Source organism: Marmota flaviventris, chromosome 13 (genome assembly GCF_047511675.1).
Source record: "Marmota flaviventris isolate mMarFla1 chromosome 13, mMarFla1.hap1, whole genome shotgun sequence".
NCBI classification, from domain to species: Eukaryota; Metazoa; Chordata; class Mammalia; order Rodentia; family Sciuridae; genus Marmota; species Marmota flaviventris.
In genome coordinates, this window is record NC_092510.1 from 67,911,442 (window position 1) to 67,934,179 (window position 22,738).

General features: G+C 40.8%; 1 protein-coding gene across 6 annotated transcripts in view; it reads left to right on the plus strand.

Annotated features, from left to right (window-relative positions):
- Unc13b (unc-13 homolog B) overlaps positions 1–22,738 on the plus strand; it is a 208,649-nt gene that overhangs the window by 145,374 nt on the left and 40,537 nt on the right. The window contains exon 1 of one of the 6 annotated variants that reach the window (XM_071600733.1): positions 6,075–6,521. The exons of the other annotated variants lie outside the window; for them this stretch is intronic. The gene's annotated coding sequence lies outside the window, so the exon portion shown is untranslated. Of the gene's footprint in view, positions 1–6,074; positions 6,522–22,738 lie in introns of those variants that run through there. 6 annotated transcript variants of the gene reach the window in all.

Below are 22,738 nucleotides of genomic sequence, written 5' to 3' on the forward strand. Positions count from 1 at the left end.
CATATCCTGAAGTATAGCCATACTATATAAATTCAGACTTCTTTTGGTGGGGGTGGAGGGTATTGGGATTGACTCCAGTGGCACTTAACCACTGAGTAACATCCCCAACCCTTTTTATTTTTTATTTTGATACAGGTCATGCTAAGTTGCTGAGGCTGGCTTTGAACTTGTGAGCCTCCTGCCTTAGCCTCCCAAGTTGGTGGTATTACAGGTGTGTGCCATCAAGCCCAGCAAAATAAGACTTTTTGAAGTCAGGGAAGAGGCTCATTGTGGCTTAGTTTCTTATGCTTTTACTTCTCTTTTCTGGTTGTCATTTCCAAGCATGCTAAGGAAATGTGTTTATTCAGTCCACATGTGAGGACTTTGAGACATAAACAGCCAAAGATGACAAGTTAGGGAGGGCATTCCAGATGAGAACTGGTATCCTGGAACATTTCTTTGTAACAGGTGAGATAAAAACTATCATTTTGTGGGGGGGGGATAAGATCAATGTATGGAGGCACCCACACATTCCTACTATATTATAGTTCAACCCACAACATGGACCACAGTTTATGCTGCTTGGTTCCAAGACTTGTTTTCTGATAAAACACTTGACGGTTTTTAGCTTCCCTCCTCACCATCTTAATATTAACTCTAGATAGTGCCATCTGGAAATAGAAAAGGGGGGTTGGCACATTCAGTTGAGTATTTGGTTTGACCAAATTTAAGATATTGGAAACTGAATCCCTCAAGATGTGGACAGGACAAGAAAGAGCTTTGATAATATGCTGTGGAACTTTCTTGACTGTACTCACTACTGAAGGATTTTGAGAAAACAGTGACAAAAATCTATTTGCATTTTAGAAGTATTCCTCTAGCAAATTATGTAGAGTAGATCAGTGTTTGGGAAGGGTGAGAGGGAAATGTTTCTGGAGGAAGGGTGACTAGGCAGGATGAATATTTTATAGTAGTTCAAGTGAGAAATAATGAAGCTTGGACTAACTGTTATAAAGATGGAGACAGATTATATAGAAAGGTTAAATAGACTTGGTGACTGTGTGGCAAAGGGGCAAAAGATTTTTGCAAGGGATTCAGTCACAGGATGGAGAATTAGAACATATGAAGATAAGTCATCTCTGCCCGGGATTGATATGGGTAATTTGGCAGCCTGGGACTTGAAATATCAATGCCAACACCAACAGTAGACTTACTGTTAGTGTTTCTTGCTTTCTAGGCTAAGTTTGGCTCATTCTTTGGTTTCATCTAGTTTAGTATTTCCCCTTCTTCCTGCCATGCTTCTGTTACTCTGTCAGAGATCCCCAACTAAGTATGATTTTTTCCCCCTAAGCCTACTCTTTCCCTTTTACATTTGCTAGCTTCCCATAATTCAGTGCTTCAAACCTGAGATAGCTAAATAGAGATATGCTTTCTGTTTGTTTGGTACTGGGAATTGAACCTGAGGTGCTTTACCACTGATGTACATCCCTAGCCCCCTGCACTTTTTTTTTTAATCTTTTTTACATTTTGAAATAGTTCTCACTAAGTTGCTGAGGCTCTCCATAAACTTCTGCCTCAGCCTCCAAAGTTACTGGGATTATAGGTATGTACCTTCATGCCTGGCCATACCTGATATTTTAAAAATATATGGAGTATCCTATAAAAAAAAAAAAAGAAAAACTTTCTCTTTGTGGTCTCTTCATTGAGCCTAAAGACACTTGAAATTCATATGCTATCTAGGGATGTATTTCCAAAAGCTTATAGAAATGGGCCTAAACCAAGAGAATGTTCCAGATATGGGTTTGCCCTAAGACACATCTCAGAGCAAGTCACAAAGAACCAAAGGGGATATTTGATCAATATTAAGCCAGTTAGTCTCTGCCGCAGTCCGGCTGCAGCAAAATAACCGGGGGGGGGGGGGGGGGGGGGGGGGGGGGGGGGTGACGAATAACTTGTGTACGTTGATACAGCAGGAGTGGGAGCCGTTTATTGCAGGACAGGAGCAGTATTTATACATTCCACACAGCTTATCTAATTAGCATAAACTAGATACATCAGTCAACCAATCAGGAATCTCCACACTTAATGGCTCGCTTTTGTTACTTCTCAAACCACTCCCTCTGGCATTTTGCCAGGCACCATCCAGACTTGTTTATGAACTTTAACATTCCCCTGGCAAAATGCCAGGTGTTATTTTGACTTGTTTACAGACTCCAACAAGTCTCCATTTGGTACAAGATGTTCTCTTTTCCATGTAATTTCAGTTTGGGGGTTTCTCTTGGAGAATCCTTAGCACATGGCCCCTTGGCGCCCCTTGGCTTCCCTTGGCTATAGAGAGGGAGGCAGGGCCAATGCAATCTGTTGAATGGCCTGGGACATATATAAACAGAGACTAGTTTAGGATCTGCATTAGTCCTAAGTCTGAAAGCTGTGACTTTTCACCATGGTTGTGTGAGAGGGCAATAAACAGGTAGACTACTTTGATTAAGAATTTTTAATTATTTGGTCCTGAAATGAGTATAATAGAGTGCCTTTGGAGGTACAGGCTGAAAACCTAACTGTTTAGCTGGGCAATGCTGAGAAGGTTGTTTATTGGCTTTTTATGCTCAAGTTTTTGTTAATCAGGGATTAGCTTGACCTAATTTGTCAGCACTTTGTGATTCCTTAGGCCTGCCTTACAGCTTGTCAGGTCTGATTTAGGCTATGTGGCAGCTATGTCTTAGCACATCAGTGAAGTTAGCACATCTCTGCCAGGTTCATCATTCCCCTGGGGTGGCATGATCCCAAGGTAAGAAGGAGATTCACCTCTCATTGCCCATCATTTTCTGCTTATGTATAGTTTCTGAGTAACTTAGGGAGGGGATAATTCTTCAGGGGAAAATATTATTCTCATCCACCACAACAAACCATTTTCTTCACATATGAAATAAATCCCAGCTGTGTGACCACATGTCAGCCTCTTCATATTGCTTCTGGCTTGGTAATAGAAAAGAATAGTCACAAACCAACTTCTACATAAGACAGATTTGGGCTCCCCCCATCCTTTGCTCCCCCACTTGTCCTTGACCTATCTAGTCTCTAGCAGTGACATCTGAAAAGGCAGGGAGAATTTAGAGTAGGTATGTTCTTTGCTTCCAGACTAGCTGTATTTGGTTTCAAGGAGTCTTAGATTGGTTGTGTGATGGGGAGAATTGTGAGTGGTGAAGCCCTCTTCCAGTGTTCCTGTGACACTATTTCAGTTGCTTTAGCTGAAGACAAATTTTATGCACCAGGTGGTCTTCTGACTAACCCACCCATTTGGCTCCCCCTTAAAGTTCCTGCAGCTCTGAACCTTCCCACAACTCTGCGTGAGTGTCAGTGTCTCATGTTGAATTTCCATCTTGACTCATCTGTTTCTAGGCGAAGATCCCTGCAAAGATTTAAATTGGGAACCCAGACCTTGAGAATGTCTGTTGAGAGCATTTCACAGCTTCTGGATAAATGCCTTTCCCTTATTAACCCAATCTGTTTTTCCAGCTATGCCCAGCTAGCTCCTCAGCAGCCCTGCTTTGAGGAAGCTTCCCAACTGGGTGCTGTGCTTTCTTACTTGGAAAAAGCACCCTACCATCTTACCCTGCCCAGGATTCCCAAGGGTCAGATGACAAAAGGAGCTGCATTGTTGCCCACATTGCTCTGGTAAAAGAAATGGCCTACCTAATCCCCCAAAGCTAGTCCACTGAGGAGGTCTGATTGTCCTTTGGTTATAAGATATCTGACACTCTGTAGTATATAATGATGGCAGAAAGAGCTCTGTTGTTTACTACTTTTCCATTTTATTTTCCTCCTTGCTTTTGCTAAAATATGGGAAGGTAGTAAAATACAAAGGTAATTTGTGGCCAAAGCCATAAGTTCTCTTGTAAAGTTTGAACACTGTAATCATGGATAGCAAATTTGTTGTGTCTCATGTCCTAGACACATCTACTATCTGAGCCTTTGATTTTCTAGAAAGCCCAAACTTCTTAAAAGTAATGAGCTGAATGTGTTTGGTTAGGCAGATGGTCAAGACAAGTTTCTGATAGCTTTCAGAGTACCACCTGAGGCCTCAGCCAAGCCCTAGAGCTACTTGTAGGAAGAAGTGGGTTCTTTAGGTAATGTTCTGGCACTGGAAATCTTCTCCAGTCTTGGAAGTGTGAGCTTCCCAGTCTAGGATGCTCAGACCCAAACCCAACAACAAAAGCCACTGCTCATGGCTCTTCATAGGTGGCTACAGAGGGGGAGGGAATTCTGATTTAATCAGTCTTCCTTATATTTCTTGTTTTAAACCCTTTACTTCCTTCCCCTGGCCCAAGTCTGGGAAACTCCACAGTAAATTGGCTGTGACTTCCACTGAAATTTGACAGTTTTCAAGTTATTTTTTTTCCTCTGTATTTAGATGTGGTTATAGTTATGCTGTCAGCCCTTATCTTTTCTGTCATCCAGCCAGCTTCCAACTGGGTTAGGAGGTATTTGCTCTGCTGTCAGTGTTGGCTGCATAATGAGGTAGATGGGTAAGAAATGGGTTATTTAGCATCTTTTGGAATCTAAAATTTCTTCCTTGGTTGAGGGGGAAGCAATGTTAATGGAAGAAGGCTGTAGGGAGGCAAATGCTGGCTCTGGAATCAGCTCTTTCTCCTCAGGATCTTGGATAAGCCAGAGAGATAATCATTAATTTAAAAGCTTGTTTTATCTACCATATAGGACTGTTTATTCTGCATTGATGAATCCTAGGATGGCCCCAAAGACTGACTACCTGATTCTGGGCTAAAGGGGCTAGGTTCTGTTATAGATTGTCATAAGGAATATTGCAGGGCAGCAGAACTTAATTTGGGCATGCTGGGCAAATCAAACTTACCCACCCAGTGTTGGTCTAAGGAGGAAGAAGGTCTTTTTTATTTGATCTGGCTCAGGGAAGGTAGAAGAAAAATGGCTTCTCTGGGTTGTTACTGGCTGATCAGAGTTCTGTATTGAGGACTCTGTGGTTCTCTAGGCTCACAAAGCAATGTTTTTCCTGACCTGTGGGTTGCAGAGTGGAAGGGGTTGTTTCCTATACTTGGCATTTTATGGTCCAGAGCTTCAAGGGTCCCTAGATTATACTTGGACATTAATGTTGTAGTGAACAACTTGAGTGTTCTTTGAAGATAAGGACATTCGATTTCCCAGTGACTCTTAAGTAGAATTGTTGAATTGTTTAAAATTAGAACTACACAAGAACCAACTGTCTGTCCAGGGATATAGGGCTGCTATTACAAAAAAGAGTTGGGAAATGTGGGATCATGAAAACAGCGTCCTGAACCTAGGGCAGCTTTTGGTCAATGTGGTATCATTTTAGGTTACTGAGTTCTGAATTCTGGATTCCCAAACAATCTTTGGTCATAACTTTTGCAGTTGAGTGTCCATCTTAGCTTACCCAGCTTCCCTTCTTTCCCCCTAGTCATTGCCTTGATATGGCCTAAGGGAGTTCTTATTTTCCATTCGGTTCTCTTGTAGTGACTGTTTGGAAAGAACTAGATCAGATGTGTACTCTGAAAACGTGGCTCCATTTGGCGTGAACTGCGCTTGGGCACTTTACCTGTCCTTCAGCTTTTCCAAAGGCTGGCTGCATATTATATACACACAAAGCAAAACAACCAACCTAGAGCTTGTTTCAGGAGAGATAGGAAGATTCCCTTTATATTGTGCTCCACCAGTTTCTTGCTGTGGTCTAGTCTCCCTCTGAGACTGGGAGCTCCTCAAAGTATAAGACTCTGTCTTAACATCTCTATATTCTATAGCTCAGACATGACAGGAGAAGATAAGCAGGGGGAAAGGAAGGAGGGGAGAGAAAGAAGGAAGGAAAAAATGGGGGAGGGGAAAGAGTAGGATCTATATTTAGCGAGAGGGAGAGACACTCACCAAGGGTGTGTGAGTGAGCTTGCTGGCAGGGTTGTGTGTGCGTGAGTGTGCTGGGAAGGGGGTGTGTGCGCCAGCAACGTGCGAGGAGGGCTGGTGCCCTATGGGAGGTTGCAGGCAGGAAGCAGCTGGAGAGGAGGAGGAGCAGCAGCAGGAGCAGGAGCTGCCCTGCTTTCGTCTCAGTCTCAAAGCACGAAATCGATTGAGTTAGATTTCCATATCCAGTTGAAGTTTAGCTGCTGTTGCCTTCAGCAGGCTGGTCATCAGAATCCCCTCGGCAGAGAGGTGTGGACCAGATTGGATTCCTAGATTTGCAGCCAGTCAGACTCCTGCCCCGCCTTCACTGAGGGGATTTTTCTCCTGGGCATTGTTCCTATCATCAACTTTGTGCAGTGGAGCCAGCCAGCTGGGTGAAACTGAGAATAATAGCTTCTTGGCTCTGTTTGTCGGTTGGGCGAGTGGCAGAGCTGTGGCTCAGAAAGTTCATCTTGTGGCTTCTCTGTCAAATCAAGGAATGCTTCTGAATGGATTTCCTCTTAAAGACAGCACTTGCATTCTAAAACTTGAGAATTCATGGTTTTAATTGTGTTTTGTTTTTTCATTTCCTTAACCCTTATTTTGGTTGCAGCAGCAAGGTAAGTGATATTGAATGTCTGATTGACTCTTAACGACAAGCAGGGACAAAAGCAAAGCATTTGTGGGTGGAATATGGAGCAGCCACATTAATTACATAACTGCTTGAGCCAACTTGCTGGTGGGGGTCATTATAATGAGTGAAAAACAGCATACTCAGCACTGGGGTAGAATCTTTACACGCACATGTTTGTCTGCTGATACTCTTGACCATTCATTTCTCCTTGGTACTTTGCTATTCATATACAAACAACCTATCCACCCTTCTGGTTGTTTGCATACTTATATACAATCAATCTTTTTTGCTCTCTCTGTGTCCATATGTGTTTCTAAATTACCTGTTCATTTCCTCTCTTGTGCATGTGTTACATGTAGACAACTAATCAATTCATTTTATGTGAATACAGATAAGCCATCTCTTCCTCTGTGTATATTCATATATAGAGATCATTTGTCCCTTTATGCATATGCATATATTCAGGTAACCTTCCTGTTCTTTTATATATCCAGAAGACCTCTCCATACTTCTTCTGTGTATTCATGATGTGTAGAGGGGTTGGGGGCCTATAACATCCTATCTAAGGTTTTAATTCATCCTTTCATGTGCATATTTCTGTGAACAGAAAAGTCATCTTCTTTTGAGATACTTTGAATTTTCTCAGCCTTGAGTGTGTGCACTCATGCATATAGATAATTTGTCTATTTATATCATGCATGTGTGGTGAAAGAGCACTAATTGTAGATTGAAGACCCACTTGTAAATCCTAGCTTCTTTGGTGACCTTGGTCAAGTCTAAGTTAGCCTCTCAAGCTTCATTTTTTTCAACTATGTAATCAGAACAATAATTCTTTCCTCCTGCCTCACAGGGTTGTTGTGATGATAAAAAGAGTGCCACAAAAACTGAAATTTCTAAACGAATATAATCTTTTACTATTATTACACGTCCCTCTAGTGCACCTTTTTACCCAGCTGCCTTGAGAAGATGCTGTTGTCTGTGCAAGGTCCCTGAGCCTTCCATGTGAAGGGGTGGCTTCTGTGGAAGTAGCCAGGTTTATACTGTAGTTTTGCCCAGTGTATTTATTGGAAAGAAGCTACCCAGAACTACAGGATATTGAAAAAAGTTTTGTGTTGAGAGAAAGAAAAAGTCATCCTCTGCAGGTTGGGGCCTTGATACTTGGTTCTTTGTAGCTTTGAGGAATACTGAATCTGTCACAAAACAGAAATGTGCTGCTTCTAACTAGGATCAAAGTGAGCAGGTAAAAAGATAAGTGAAAGAAACAGAGCATTCTGCTGCTACTGAGATGACAGTGAGCCTCTAGTACTAGGTTTTAAAGACTCTCCAGTGTCCCTAGTCCTGAACTACTAGACCTGTGTTGTCCAGTGTGGTAGCCCACTGGCCACATGTGACTGTTGAGTACTTGAGGTATACCTAGTACTAGTCTATTTTGAGATGTTCTATAAACATGAAATATGTATGAGATTTCAAGGACTTAGTATGAAAAATGCAAATATATGGTAATTTTTTATATTGATTACATGTTGAAATGATATTTTGGATTTTGGGTTAAATAAAATACGAAGATTAATTTTACCTGTTTCTTTTTACTTTTTTATGTGGCTGCTAGAAAATTTTAAATGACATATGTGGCTCATGTTATAGTTCTGTTAAGACAGTGCTTCTCTAGACCCATCATTAGGATAAGGACCAGGGCAGCTTTTCATTCTGGAAGGGCAAATAGGAGCCCCATCACAGCAGCCCTGGGGATGACAGGAACCATGGCAGGACCTCTTTCTATCGGTCTCATAAGCTAGAGAGATAACAGCTAATTGACAGTCTGGCAATTTTTTGTCCTAAGCAAGTTCCCAAAAAATTATATGTAAGTATAATTGGAAAGAGATTTCCAACTTAGCTTTATGATGAAAAGGGTTGTAAACCATCAATCTAGATGGAAACCTAGAACTTGAAGATAGGATGTTGTCAAATTAGGAGACCTGGATTCTAATTCAATTCTGTAATCAACTCCTTTGTTCTCTCCATGGCACTGAATTTTCTGTCTGTGACATGTCCTGTGCTTGGGCATGGTAAGTCCCTGTTCCACACACTGGGAATTCAAAAACAAATGAAGGAGTTTTCTCTGTAATGGAATTCACACCCTCTGTGGGCCCTTAAACAAAAGCCTCCCACCCAGACAGAAACCAGGTGTCATTCTAGGTCAAGGGTTATAATCTTGGATAAGTGAGCTTTTGAAAATCTAAGAACTCCTGCCTTGCCTAAAGACTTTAAAATTCAAAATTTAGAAAAACACTGTGACAGCCAACCAAAACTACTCCACAGGACTTGCTATATCCTCCACATTCTCACAATGTAGAATGTGGAGGATATAGCAAGTCCTAGGAAATGTGGTACTGAGACCTTGCTAAACTTTTGGTCTAAGACGTTCCCTTCTCACCCTTCATACCTTATACCCTGATTACTTTCTTCTGATGAGATACTTTGTAGGCATTGATTCTTTCCAAAAGATTAACATCCTTAGAGCATCCTTACTTGCTGTGGCCCTAGAAATCTATTCCTCTCACCATTTTTGCCACACAACATAATTGATAAGTGGCCCAGGAATGACCCTGTCCTCTCTTGGGATCCAGAGTTCTTAGCTTGCTGCCTGCTGTTTCACAAATTGAAAGGTTGCTTGATATATGTACATTGAATCCCATTTCGTTCCTAGAGATCCCTTTGTGGTATCCTCTAAACCAAGATTTGGGTTACGAGCAATTTTTGTAAGGACTAGTCACATTCCTAATCATGTTTATTTGATAGATCAGAGAGAATAGTACACAAATAAGCCATTTCATAAAACTGAATTTTTTTTCCCTCTTGGCTTGGTTTTGATAAGCTCATGCTGATAAGATGCATTTAAGGGGTTGACTTTCTGCTCTAATTCTCAGTTTTCTATCATTAAAACTTTAATCCTTTTGATTAATTCATTTTGTTTTGATGTGTTCCCTTTTCAAATGCAGATATTCCTTGAAAGGGATGCCTTATTTTTCCCAGAATTAGTCATTCCTTAGAAAAAGCACAGAAAAGTCTGGTCATTTCAGAGGTATGCTTGAAATTTGAAGAGCTTACCAGAATGGATAGACCAACAGGAATGGGCAAAGTGACAACACTGAGTACATTAATGGAAGCTAAAAGGCTTGGTTTGAGCTAAGGCTCAAAAATCTCGTATCCCATCCTAGCTCAAAGCATTACTTCTCTGTGGCCTTACCTTTCCTGGTTTTGCCTCTTACCTCCTTCTACCCCATGGAATTAAATGCTTAAACTTTTTATTACAATTTTGGCAATATCATTTGAATATTTTGAATCATTTCATATTGTTGTCTATATGTCTCTTACCAAACCTGTCTCTAAACTTTAATATATTAGAAATATGGAATATAGCTTAGTGGCACACCCAAGGTACCCATTTATTTGCATTGACTTGGAGATAAAATGGTTTGCCTCCTTTCCTTGCATTTCTTTAGCGAATAGTAGCAAAAGGAAGCTGGGGAAGAAGGTGGCTTGCACCTCCTGATGCTGAAGGTTGCCTTATCTGCCCATTTTTGGCTTCTGGTATCGATTGAACTCTGATCAAAGTGACTGTCTGATCTTCTAGGCATTGACCTCCTTCTCTGCTTCGGATCCTAATGACCTGAATTAGTAAGTGTAGTTCCTTTGGGAGAACCTGTATCCCCATAGATTCATAGATGATTCTTAAGTTTAGAGTTCATGCAGGGGCAGTGGCTACCAACTCAGAAGAGGGTTTTATTTGTTTAATGTGGAAGCAGGCATTTTTGTGGCTAGGAGAAGTGCTATGGCAGCTCTAGTTGGAAATTTTCGATTTGTTAGTGACATAGAGAACCAAGCAGCTCTCCGTTTAGTCCTTCAGGAGGTCATAGAAAAGTGACTATACTATTTTCCCTCTGTGTGGCTGGCCAGTGAGTGTTGTGGGTGCTACAGTCTGGGAGCGGACAGTGGTCAGACTGTCCAGGAAGCTAGGCCAAGCCTATCTGGACTATTGATCTGAGAGACAGAAGCAGATAGGCCTCAGGTTAATCTGGCCTGAGTTAAAGCAGTAGCAGGAAAGTCAACTTCATTTCGTTCCTGATGAGCTGCCTTATCTGGACCAAAATATGTCTGGCCTTGCAAGAGCTGAAAGTGAATTCTGTGTCTCTCCAGCATTAGAAAGAAAAAGCTTGCTTTCTGTAATAATTTTTCCCTTCTTCATGCTGTCAGGCTGCCTAAGGGAGGATGACAGACCTCCTGACACCTGAATGAGGTGTTGGGAACCAAATGATTTGTTTAAAGTTTTTTTTTTTGCTACTGGGAAGTGATAGACTTATAAGAGGCAGGGCCTAGAGAGAGGTCTTCTGGTCATTGGGAGCCTACCCTTGACGAGAGTAGTGAGACCCACCTCTTCATCATGGTCATGAGGTAAATGGGCTTCCTCTTCATGTGCTCCCACCATAATGCACTGCCACTCCCAAAGCCATGAGTCCACCAACCATGCACTGAAACCTCCAATACTGTCAGCCAAAATAAACCTTTTTTTTTTTTTAAGTTTTTTTTTTGTTTGTTTTTCTTTTTTTTTAATTTTAAAAGGAAATCTTCTATTGGGTGTGATGGTACACACCTATGATCATAGCAACAACACAGGAAGCTGAGTCAGGAGGACCAAAAGTTCGAGGCCAATCTCAGCAACTTAGCAAGACCCCATCTCAAAATTTAAAAAATAAATTAAAAAAGGACTGGGGTAGTAGCTCAGTGGTACAGCGCCCCTGGGTTTAATCCCCAGAACTAAGAAAAAAAGAAAACATACAAACTTCTACGAGAAAGCAAGATTAACTCAAGGGATAACACTCTGCTGGTAGGATTCCAGGCCCTGCTGCAGATTATTAAAATGGACTGAGAAAGAAGTCCAGGGCAGAGTAGAAGTCAGTCTAATCAGTCTAATCACACCACTTAGGTGATTTGGACGATTGGCTTGCATATTGGTATCCATGCTTCTTTCATTCTGGGACTTGCCACATCAGTAACAACAACAATTACAGTGCTATACAGTTTACTAAATACCACTTTCTCATTTTAGCTTGCAACATTTCTGTAATTAGCTCCCCTTACAGATAAGGAAACTAATGCACAGAGAGGTCAGGAGTTTAATACAGGGTTACTGGTGAAACAGAGAACCCAAACTCAAGTTTCCTGATTCTTAGTCTAGTAGCACTTGCTCGTGGCCTCATGTGCTTATACACAGAGCTTCCATCTTTGTTTAGTAAACTATCATTCTCTTCTGAGACAAACTTAAAAACTAGTTGGCAGATCCAGCCCTTGTGGAGCCAGAAAGTTCATGGCTAATACCAGTGCCAAGAACAAATCAGGGACTCCCAACCCTGCATGAGTGAGAAAAGAAAGGAGTATTTTTGGAAATATAAATTTGTGCTTGTGGGAGGAGAATTTGAGTTAATCCCAGAATTGGAATTTAATCTCCCTAGCCAGCTGGGCACAAGGCCCAAAAGTCAGGAATTGAGGTTGTTGTATACCTAGGGCATCCTCAAAAGCTAGGTTGAGTTGGCCACATTAGAGGTATAGCTGGTCCTGGCTCCTTGAAACCTTGAAGTAAAGCAATAATGGATACCTCACAGAATAGGTAACATTCTTAAATGAGGAATTCCTTTATTAAGTAGAATTCTTAGTGGAGCTGAAGACAAGAAAGAAAGATAGGAAATGGGAATTCGTCTAGTTTCTGTCTCTTGGCTCTTGACCTAGTTACTTCCAGAATAAGGAGTCAGCTTTATCTTTATTCCAGGTCTTGCAGCTTGTCCTTCTTGTTCCTAGTTTGGGGAAACACAGTGCTTTTAAATTTCAGGCTCACAGACAATAGCTAAAAATGGTGGGTTTTCCTGAAAATGAGTTGCCACAAGAGTAGTCAGCTTATTTCTTTAAGGCAGCTCTTCCCTTTTATTATTAACTTGAATGCTGGAAAAATAAAAGGAGATAAATGTTTAGAAAATTTAGGAATCCAGAAAGATTTAGAAATTCTAGAAAATGGAGAAACCATCTCTGGCCAAAGAACATAGCTCCCATCTTACCCCTCACAGAGTGACCTAAGAACCAGAATATTGAAATCTCACACATTTGTACTTTTCACTCTCTTCCTTCCCTGCATTTTGCACATTCCTAATGAAAAGGAAATGGATGCCATCCCATATAAGATATCTTTGCCTTTATCGTACAGTCTCCAGTGGCTTAGGGTACAGGAGCAAGATAGATTGGTGGAAGGTCTGTCTTCATGGTTTTTAGTTTTTTTGGGGGGAGTCAGAAAGGCATCCTGGAGTCCTCTGTTATATAAACAACTCCTCCCTTGGCTCATACATTCCTCTCTCCAAGCCAGACAGAAGGTTAAAACAACCAACGATTATTCAAGCAGTGATAGTGTGTGTGCTCAGCAACACTTACCATGCTCCTCTGTGGACCAGAAAAACGGAGCCTGGATATGTTTCAGCTGCACCAAGCAGTTAGGAACTATTAAGCAGAATTCAAAAACACCAGGTTGAGCCTGAGTGCCCTTCATCCTCAGTTGTGAACCTATCATATGTATGCTTTTCGCTGGCTGCCCCTCTAGATCCAAACATGCTAAATGCTACCTAGGTTCTGGTCAGTGACAGTGCCCATACTGTACCACCTTATTCTGGAATTAAGTATAAAAATGCTTTTTTTTTCCCTCCAAGTTTAAAATACTTGCCATGATCCTTTTTCCAAGTTAAGATTGCTATCCCTAAACAAAGGGAAAACACTTTATGCTATAATCACAGGCAGGGGTGAACCATTGAGTAGCAGAGTCTTCACCAGAACAACAAAATGAAAGAGAAAGAAACATTCCATGTCCTTGTCTCTCATTGTGTGTGTGATTTGAGTGTTGGGAGTTATGTATCTGTTTGTTCATTCCTGAACCTGACTCTAGTGCTGAATTTTATGAAGGTTCAAATAAGCAGTCACTCATTTATACTATCTCATCTACCTCCCAGTAGCTTGTCTTGGTACTGATACCTTTCATACTTGCCCAGAACACAGAAAAGACTTGATTTAATTTCTTATCAGTATTTGAAGGGGAAGTCAAGGAGAGAGAACTGATTGCCTACAGTCTTTAAGGCCAAGTTTGGTAGGCAAGTCAGTATTGATTCTTACAGTCTTAGAAGATAGTGTTCTTATTCCTCTTTAACAGTTTGATTCTAATTGAAATTATCCTGCTGCTTTCTGATCTGAGTGCACTGTTTTCTCTTTCACTAGCTACAGGATAAGTGTCAAGCCAAGATCCAGGGGTATGTACCAGGTTTGGAGGCCGCACATGAGGTCAATCCAGGTATCACTGTGGGCTAAGCCCAAGCCATCAGCCAACAATAATTGCTAGAAAGAATCCAAAAAGAGCAGACAGGCTGTTGCCTTCCAAAGCAATCTGAACTAAGCTTCCTGACGAGAAATAAGGAGAAGAAGCAGAGAATCAATCCCTTCAGACTCTGAGAAAGAAAATGAAGCGATTATTGCAAGAGTCAGAGGAAGAAATCATGGTCACCTTGGGACCTTCCTCCAGGCTTCCCCCAGATAAGGCTAAGGCAGAGACTGTGTGTGGCATCAAGAGCAAGTCCTCAGGCCCTACTGGATCCTTACCAGAGGACAGCTCCCTACTTGCATGCTGTGGGTCAGCAGCCTCAGTCATTGGTGGAGATAGAGATGGGGACTTGGCCCAGCTTTGTAGCTTTGGACAACAGGCCAACAGCCAACTTCCTCTGGGCTCTACAGGTTGTGTTTCAGGGTCTGGCTCTCAGGACCTCTCATCTGCCAACTTTACCACAAGTTACCAAGTGCCCTCAGAGAGGAACCAAGCCAAGCCCCTTTCATCCAGAGGCTCTGTCCAAGGTTGTAACCGTGAACGGCGAGAACCTTTGGGGGATGTAGTAGAATATATCATCAGAGAGCTGCAAGGCATCAGCCGTCTCCAGACTGAGATTGCTGAGCTTCAGCAGCACTTGAGCCAAGTTCGGGGCTCAGTGGATGAAGTGTCTAGCTGTGTAGACTCTGTACTCAGTGAAATAGAAGGCTTGCATGTTGGCAGCAGTTCCCTGGCTAAGGTGTGTGAGGGGGAAAAGGCCCAGGAACCCCATGTGGAAAAAAATAGCGAGGAAGCCATGCTTTACCTGTATGGACTTCCTGAACAAGATGGGGAAAATACTATGGAACTGGTGGATAACTTCCTAGCCAGACACCTGTGTATAAATGGCATGCAGTGCAACAGATACATCAAAGAGGCTTATAGGGCAGGCAAAGCCCCTGCCCCTAGGCCCACTGTGGTGAAGCTTGCCCATCTAGAGCATAGAGACTTCATCTTGCAAAAATCCATCCTTCTGAAAAGTGCAGGGGTTCAGGTTGCCACCAGAGAAGAACCAAGCTGGACACAGGACTATAAGAATCCCCCGAAGGAGTCTTTATCCTTTTTTCAGCAACTTCAGGATCACAGTAGAAATTCTTTAAATAAGAATAAACCAGTTCTTCAGATGAAATCAGGGGACAGAGAACCTATAACAGGATCAAATCAGATGAGATCTCAGAACCAACATAGAGAACACCAGATTCCTAAGCAGCAAGACCCTTGCTTCCAAATGAAGAATAATTTAGCAGAGCAAAGTAATGTGTCTAAGTTAGGGGATGAAGTAAAAGGAACATTAGGAACATGCCAGATTTTCAGTGGCACCTGTGGTGAACTGTCAGGGAGAGAGGCTTCTTTGTCTCCTCTCCATCAACTTGAGAAACCTTCTCTAGTGTTAATCTCAAAAGAGGAAAATAACAGGAAATCCCAGTCTTTCAAAGAGTGCAGCCAAGAACTTGAAACCTGTAAAGTAGCGAAATTAGAAAATGATTGCAGCCATAAAAATGAGGCCAGCAGCTGCCTGTCACTCTCTGGGTTGCTGAAGACAGAGAGGATAAATACAGAGGACAAGCTTCTGAGTTGTGAAGCTGGACTTGATATTCTGAGCTCAAAGCAACTAGAGGACCTTTTGGCAGACAAGTCCAGAAAGTTTGCAACTCTAAGCTCTGATAGCATGATGGAGGAAATGATCATAGGGCCTGAAACTTTCAGTAACATGGTTCATATTGACCTGAATGAAGAGGAAGAATGTGCTGCTCAGGTCCTTAAGGATGTCTTTGACAAGTCCTCTTGTGTTCTGGGTGGCTCCCAGGAGGATGAGGATGTGGAAATTAAGTTTTACACAACGAAGCTAGGCCGAGCAATTCACCACTTTCGTTCAGCTCTGCAGGGGGTATTTCAGAAGCTGGAAAACAGTGGGTCCATTAGTCTTGAGGACCTGGAAAGTAATGAGAGTGGTTCTCAGTCAGAGAACAGTGATCGACTTCTTGGGACAGTGAATTCTGGGTGTCCCCAAGATTGCTCCATAGAGAGCCCTGGGAGTCAGGGTAGTGAAAGTTTGCTCAGTATGATCTCTGGAGGATTGGGCATCTCTGCACAGGAAGACCAAACCCCTCAAGTCCCAAGCAACTTTTCTCTTGCTTCTAATAACTCACCTCTTGCTTATTCATTGCCCACTATTGCTCTGGCCCCGCATCTGGGACGTGAGACTTGTTCCTGGCCTGAATCTCCCAAGCAAGACAGACTAAGCCTAGAGCAAGTGTGTGCAGAGACCATTTACCTCAACAAGTGCATCAATAATTTTAAAAATGTTCTAAGAGAGAAAAGACTGAGGCAGAAAAAACTTTTGCACGAGCTAGTACAAAAGGCAAACCATCTCTCCGTAGAAGACATGCCCTCAGGTATTCTGAGTCTCTATGTAATGATTTCCCAGCTGGCTCCATATGGATCCATCTGGACTGCATGGGGTCTAGCGTGATGGTGGGTTTCTCCAAGTAATGGGGAAGTCTAAACTATTGGAGTCAGTCCTTAAGCGAATCCCATGGGAATTGGAATGAAAGAGGTTTCTGTAGCAATAGGAATTAAGTTGGGGTGTTTTCAGTTTGTTGGGTGGACTGTACCTTTACAAAAAGGGCAGATGTAGTTTACAGCTACAGGACTTTTAGGATATTCAGTTGTAAAGTACACATGGGAGTGAGAAACAAGAGAAGGGGATGAGACATATTGTTCATAGGCACTAGAAGGGCCAAGAAAGAATCCTGTGTTGTGTCTTCAAATTATTCTCCATGGTTTTCTGGTTGAGATAAGATTGTCATTTCCTCAGCACCCAATAGGGCTTCTCTACGTCATAGGTCCCTGTAGTAGTTTTTGAATTCCATTCTGCCTTTTTCCTAAGTATCAGCTTTACAAAACAGAACTTTATTTCCTTGGAATGGCCAGGAACTGCTTATACTTCTGACTCTGTGCAAGGGCCCTACTGCCCTCTATGGATCATATTCCCTTTTCTCCTTCTCCAGGTAAAGGTTGCTTACCTGAGAACTGAAGAATAGAATGGTTTTCGACTATAGGGAATAAGAGAACCTTTTCTAGGCAGTATGGAGATATGTTGCTTTAAAATTTCTTCTTCCAATCAAAAATTAAATATAACCAAAGAGCATATGCTGTATTCATCCAGTTTTAAATGTAAGTGGAGTTGTCCTCGTTTGCATATAACCTGATTAATTTTCCTAAGGCAAAATTAAAAGTATGAGGCATGTTGGCAAAGGTGTGAGGGAAACAGGCACTCCTGCAGTGCTGGTGGGATGGGAGTGTAAATTGGTCTAACCTCTAAGGAAAGCAATGGGCAAAATTCATCAGCATTACAAATATATATACATACACACACCCTTTTTTCCCTAAGCCCCACTTTCAGGAATGTATCCTGCAGATACATTTTCACATGTGGAAGTGACATATGTACGAGAGTATTTTTGAAGCATTATTTTTAATAGTAAGGATTAAGAACAACCTAAGTGTTCATTAAATACCAGTTAAATAAATTATTGGCATATCCAAACAATGGAATACAGTATCATGTAGCTATAAAAGGAACGAGGTAGCTCTTGACTCAAATGAAAAAATATCTAAGGTATCTTGATGTGAAAAGCATAGAGCAGAACAGTATTATAAGATGCTTTCATTTGTATAAAAAGGGGAAGGAAAGAAACACACACCCCCATAGTGTCTGCTTGTAGTGTATGTATAGAATATCTAAGGAAAGATACAAAAGAAACTCTTGCATCACTTAACGACAGGAATACATTCTGAGATATGCATTGTTAGTTGATTTTTTGTCATTGTGTGAACATTATAGTGTCCTTACATAAACCTGGATCATATAGTTTACTATACACCTAGACTGTATGGTATATGCATCATATTATTAACTGAGATGTCATTATGTGATGCATGTCTGTGTATGGTTGTCCATGGGGAAAGGTATTAGAGGAGAAAACAAATAAGATGGAATGGATTTTTCACTGTACATCCTCTTATATATATTTTAGAACTTAAATCATATGAATGTAGTACTCAGTTATAAAGTTAAATTAAGAAAATCATATCACTCTTCCTTTCAAATATCCCTAGAGCAACTCCTTACAGCTGTCCAACAACAACAACAACAAAAATGTCTAAATTCCTTCACTTGGCATTCAAGGTTACTAAAATTGGTATATACATTTTCAGGCATATCTCCCATTATTCCCCTATATAATTCCTAAAAGGAAATTTTACTGGCTTACAAATTTGCTTTGTTCTTTCTATTCTCAGCATATTCACAGATATATGCTTCCTTCTAACATAAGGTACTGTGTTTACCATTTCAGCCTAGCAAAAGTTACTTGTTCTTCAACACAACAGCCAAAACATCACTTCTTCCAGAAAGCTCTCTGAAATTTCATTGCTGTAAAGGATCTCTCTTCTTAGCTTTATAGCCTATTTTTTCAAGGCAGTAATTCCTTACAAACTCCTTAAAGCTTGGTGGGAGCTGATACTAGCATGAGCATCAAGGGTACTTGTGTCTGACTCTTCAGCTTGGAAATGCCCTTTCTGGCCTGACATCCTGTTAGGTGATGCAGGAGCTTGTGGTACCTGAGGTAAGCAGATGGTGATAGCAGTGGTGATGATGAAAAGGAGATTTGGGAAGCACCACTGAGAAAGCAAGTCAGGCCAGGCATGGTGGTTCATGCCTGTAATCCCAGCAACTCGTGAGACTGAGGTGGGAGGATCTCAAGTTTGAGTCCAGCCTCAGCCTTCAGACCTTGTCTGAAAATAAAATTAAAGGGCTCAGAATATAGCTCAGTGGTAGAGCACCCATGGATTCAATCCCCAGTACCGAGAGGTGAGAGGGCAGGGGGAGGCAAGCAAGATGTGGTAATAGTCTGAGGTCTACAGAGGGAAAGCTGGAGGGAGTGCCATTATTTATTTACTACATACATCCCTTCCATAACCCTTCCATGCTGGTTTGGTTCTGACTTTAGCACTGTTCCATAGAACGGGGTAAGCATACAGACCAGGCTCTCACCAACATACTCCTTTTATAGATTTCACCAGAACATTTTCCCAAACCTAGTAAACTAATTCAGAATCACAGTGGCTGCTAACCATGACAAAGTATTTGATAAATCAGCTTTCTCCACTGCAATATTTGAGACTTTTTAGGGCCCAAGTTTACTAGTTGTAGCTTATCATTAAGTTGAGTTCTTATTTTTCATCTTTTTTTGTGTGTGCTTAGCATTGTTTAAGTACTTACCTGTGCTTTCCATTCCTGCCAGTCCACCAGAGTAGCTGGTCAAGAGCACCAGATGACCACCATATTGCCAAAATGAGGGTTCATTTTCGATCCTCCTTTTAAGCAGTCAATCAGCAACTTGACACAATTGATGATGTCCTTCTTTTTATTGTAAGACCTTTTTGGTGGGGGAGGGGCAGTACCAGGGATTGAACTCAGAAGCGATCAACCTCTGAGCCACATCCCCAGCCCTTTTTTGAATTTTATTTAGAAACAGGGTCTCACTGAGTTGCTTAGTGCCTTGCCATTGCTGAGGCTGGCTTGGAACTTGCAATCCTCCTATCTCAGCCTCCTGAACCACTGGGATTACAGACGTGTGCCACAGTGCTCAACCATTGTTTTTATTTTTTAAACAATAGTCATCACAATTAGAATGAAGTAGAACACAGAAGTTTTAAATTTTGATGAAATTCAATTTATCCATTTTTTCTTGTGTTGATTAAAATTTTTGTGTTGTTATTTAAGAGACCTTTGTTTAATCCTTAGTTACAAAGATTTAATCTTTCTTTTCCCCTTGAGAGTTATATTTAATTAGAGCAGGGTATTAGCTGTTATATTTAGATCTGTGATCCATTTTGAGGGGTGTGTGTGTGTGTGTGTGTGTGTGTGTGTGTATGTTGTAAGGTAGGGGTTCAACCTCATTTTTTGTGCCTATGGATATTTAGTTGCCCAGCATGGTTTGTAGACAAAGACCATCTTGCTTTGGGATATAGCTCAGTGGCAGAATACTTGCCTAATGTGCATGAAGCAATGGATTCAATCCCCAGTACCATGAGAGAGAGAAGAAAAAAAGACTATTCTTTTCCCATTGAATGGTCTCAGCACCCTTATCATTGTGGTGAAAAACCAAGTGACTATAAGTGGACTTTCAATTCTATTCCATTGACTTTCATTCTCTTGCCTCAGTTCTTTCTCAGTTTTCAAGAGATTGAACCGGGGCTCCACCCAACCCTTTTATTTTATTTTGAGATGGTGTCACTAAGTTCCCTGGGCAGGTCTCAAAACTTGTGATCCTCCTGTCTTAGCCTCCCAAGAGGCTGGAGATTGCAGGTGTGCACCCAATGCCCAGCAAGTTCTTTCTTTTTGAAATGAATTCTTTATTTAGCTTTCATAATGCTTCTCTGTCTTTGTTTTCTTTCACCATTATTCATTATCCCTTTTTAGTTATGTTTGCTAATCCTTGCTCATCTCTTCAACCTTGTAATATCCCTGGCTTCAATCCTGCCCTATTTTATTCATACTCACTTCCTAGTTGATAATACTCCAATCCCTAGAGCTTCATAGGCATACTGAATTTATGTGTCCAGCTCATACATCTTCCATAAATACCAGACTCCAAACCTATGTAATATTCCCATTTTTATGTAAGTAGGCGTCTCAGATTTCTTTTTCCCCAGTTCTCTACTTTTCCTGTAGGCCTTCCTTACCAGAAAAGGGCAAAGTCATTCCTGACTTTTTTTTTCCCCCCTTCACAACCCTCATCCAATTCAGTCTTCTCTGCCTTTAAAAAAAATCCTGAATTTTGCCACTATTTCTGCCACTATTATCCTTGTCCAAGCCACTATTTTCTCTCATTCAGATTATTGCAGTAGTCTAAATGGTCTTCCTTTTTCTGTGCATGCCCCTCTCCAGTAATTTTTACAAAACATAAGTCAGATCATATTACTTCTCTGCTCAAAACCTTCTAGTGATTTTCTGTCTCACTTATTTTCTTCTACTTTAATAAAATCTTCACTCAGGATGAAAAACAAAGTTCTTCTAAGGGCCCGTTTGAACTGACACTTTAATTGCAAACTTGCTGTTCCTCACACCAATTATGGTCTCACCTCAGGTTTTGCACTTGATTTATGTTCTGCCTGAATACTTTTCTCCTAAGACTCTGTGATTTCCTTACTCATTTCCTTCAAATCTCTGCTTAGATGTAATCTTATCAATGAGATAACATTTAATAAAATTTTAATACCAACTCTTAACATAGTCACAGGAGCCATTATCTTTTTTCCCTTACCTGAATTTTAATTAATTAATTAATTAATTAATTAATTTTTAATTTTTTTATTGGATGTTCAAAACATTACAAAGCTCTTGACATATCATATTTCATACATTAGATTCAAGTGGGTTATGAACTCCCATTTTTACCCCAATTACAGATTGCAGAATCACATCGGTTACACATCCACATTTTTACATGATGCCATATTCGTGACTGTTGTATTCTGCTACCTTTCCTATCCTCTGTTATCCCCCCTCCCCTCCCCTCCCCTCCCATCTTCTCTCTCTACCCCATCTACTACAATTCATTGCTTACCTGAATTTTTTATCACAGCCTTTATCACATGTGACATAGTATATATTTATTTCTTTTGGTGACAGAAACTAGAAATGGAACTAGAAATGCCTGTTTTGAATTTTGGCTTTGCCACTTGCTGTGACTTGGGGCAAGTTTCTTAACCTCTCTGATCTTCAGTTTAATCAACAATAATAACAAAAATGGAAATAGTAATATTATTTACTCAGTGGGGTTGTTGTGAGAAATAAATGCGTTTACAAAGATAAAATTAAGTGTCTGGTTACTGTCACCTACCTTCATATTTATCATCAGCACTTACAGTTTGCTCCTTCTACTTTAATAAAATCTTCTTAAGATCTGGGAATATTTTTAGTTACTGTTGCATCACTAGCACCAAGAATACTGCCTAATGTGTACTAGGTTCTTAGTATTTAAATCCTTGCAATAACCCTGGGAGGTAGCTGTTCTTACCTTCTTATAGATAAGGAAAAATAGGTTCAAATAAGTTGAGTACCTCAAGTCTTTGACTCCCAAGTCCAATGGAGTTAAGATTATTTTATTGGGCATATTGGTAGAAGTGTGGGTGAGCAACTATGTCAATTTCTCATAAAATGGATTAACTAGAAGAGTGAGATTACTTGGAGTTAGGGATTTTTTTTTTTTTTTTTGCAAAGCAATTGTTCTATAGATGTTATAACTTAAAATGAAAAATAAATCTGAGTGGGAAGATCCTAAAGCATTTTAGGAAATGAAGAAGCACAAAATTATTATTAACAAGAAAAGTGTTTGTCCAATGGTTGGGACAAACTGAATAGCTAGGATGGCAGTTCCTTGGGTTCTGGAAAATGGTACAGGACACTGATGAACAGATTTATATTTTCTCTGTCTTTATTTTAGTTGATGTTTTCTAAGTCCTAAAATATGCAGGTTTCTTTTACTACATACAAATGCCAAAAGCTGTGATTATCTCTCAAGCTATAAAGGTAAAATCAGATGTATAATGCTTGCTCTCAAGAAGTTTACAGAATCTTTGCTCATAAGAAGTTCTCAAGCCTGGCATGATAGCTCCATGTAATCCCAGTGACTTGGAAGGCTGGAACAGGAGGATTATAAATTGGAGGCCAGCCTAGGCAACTGAGC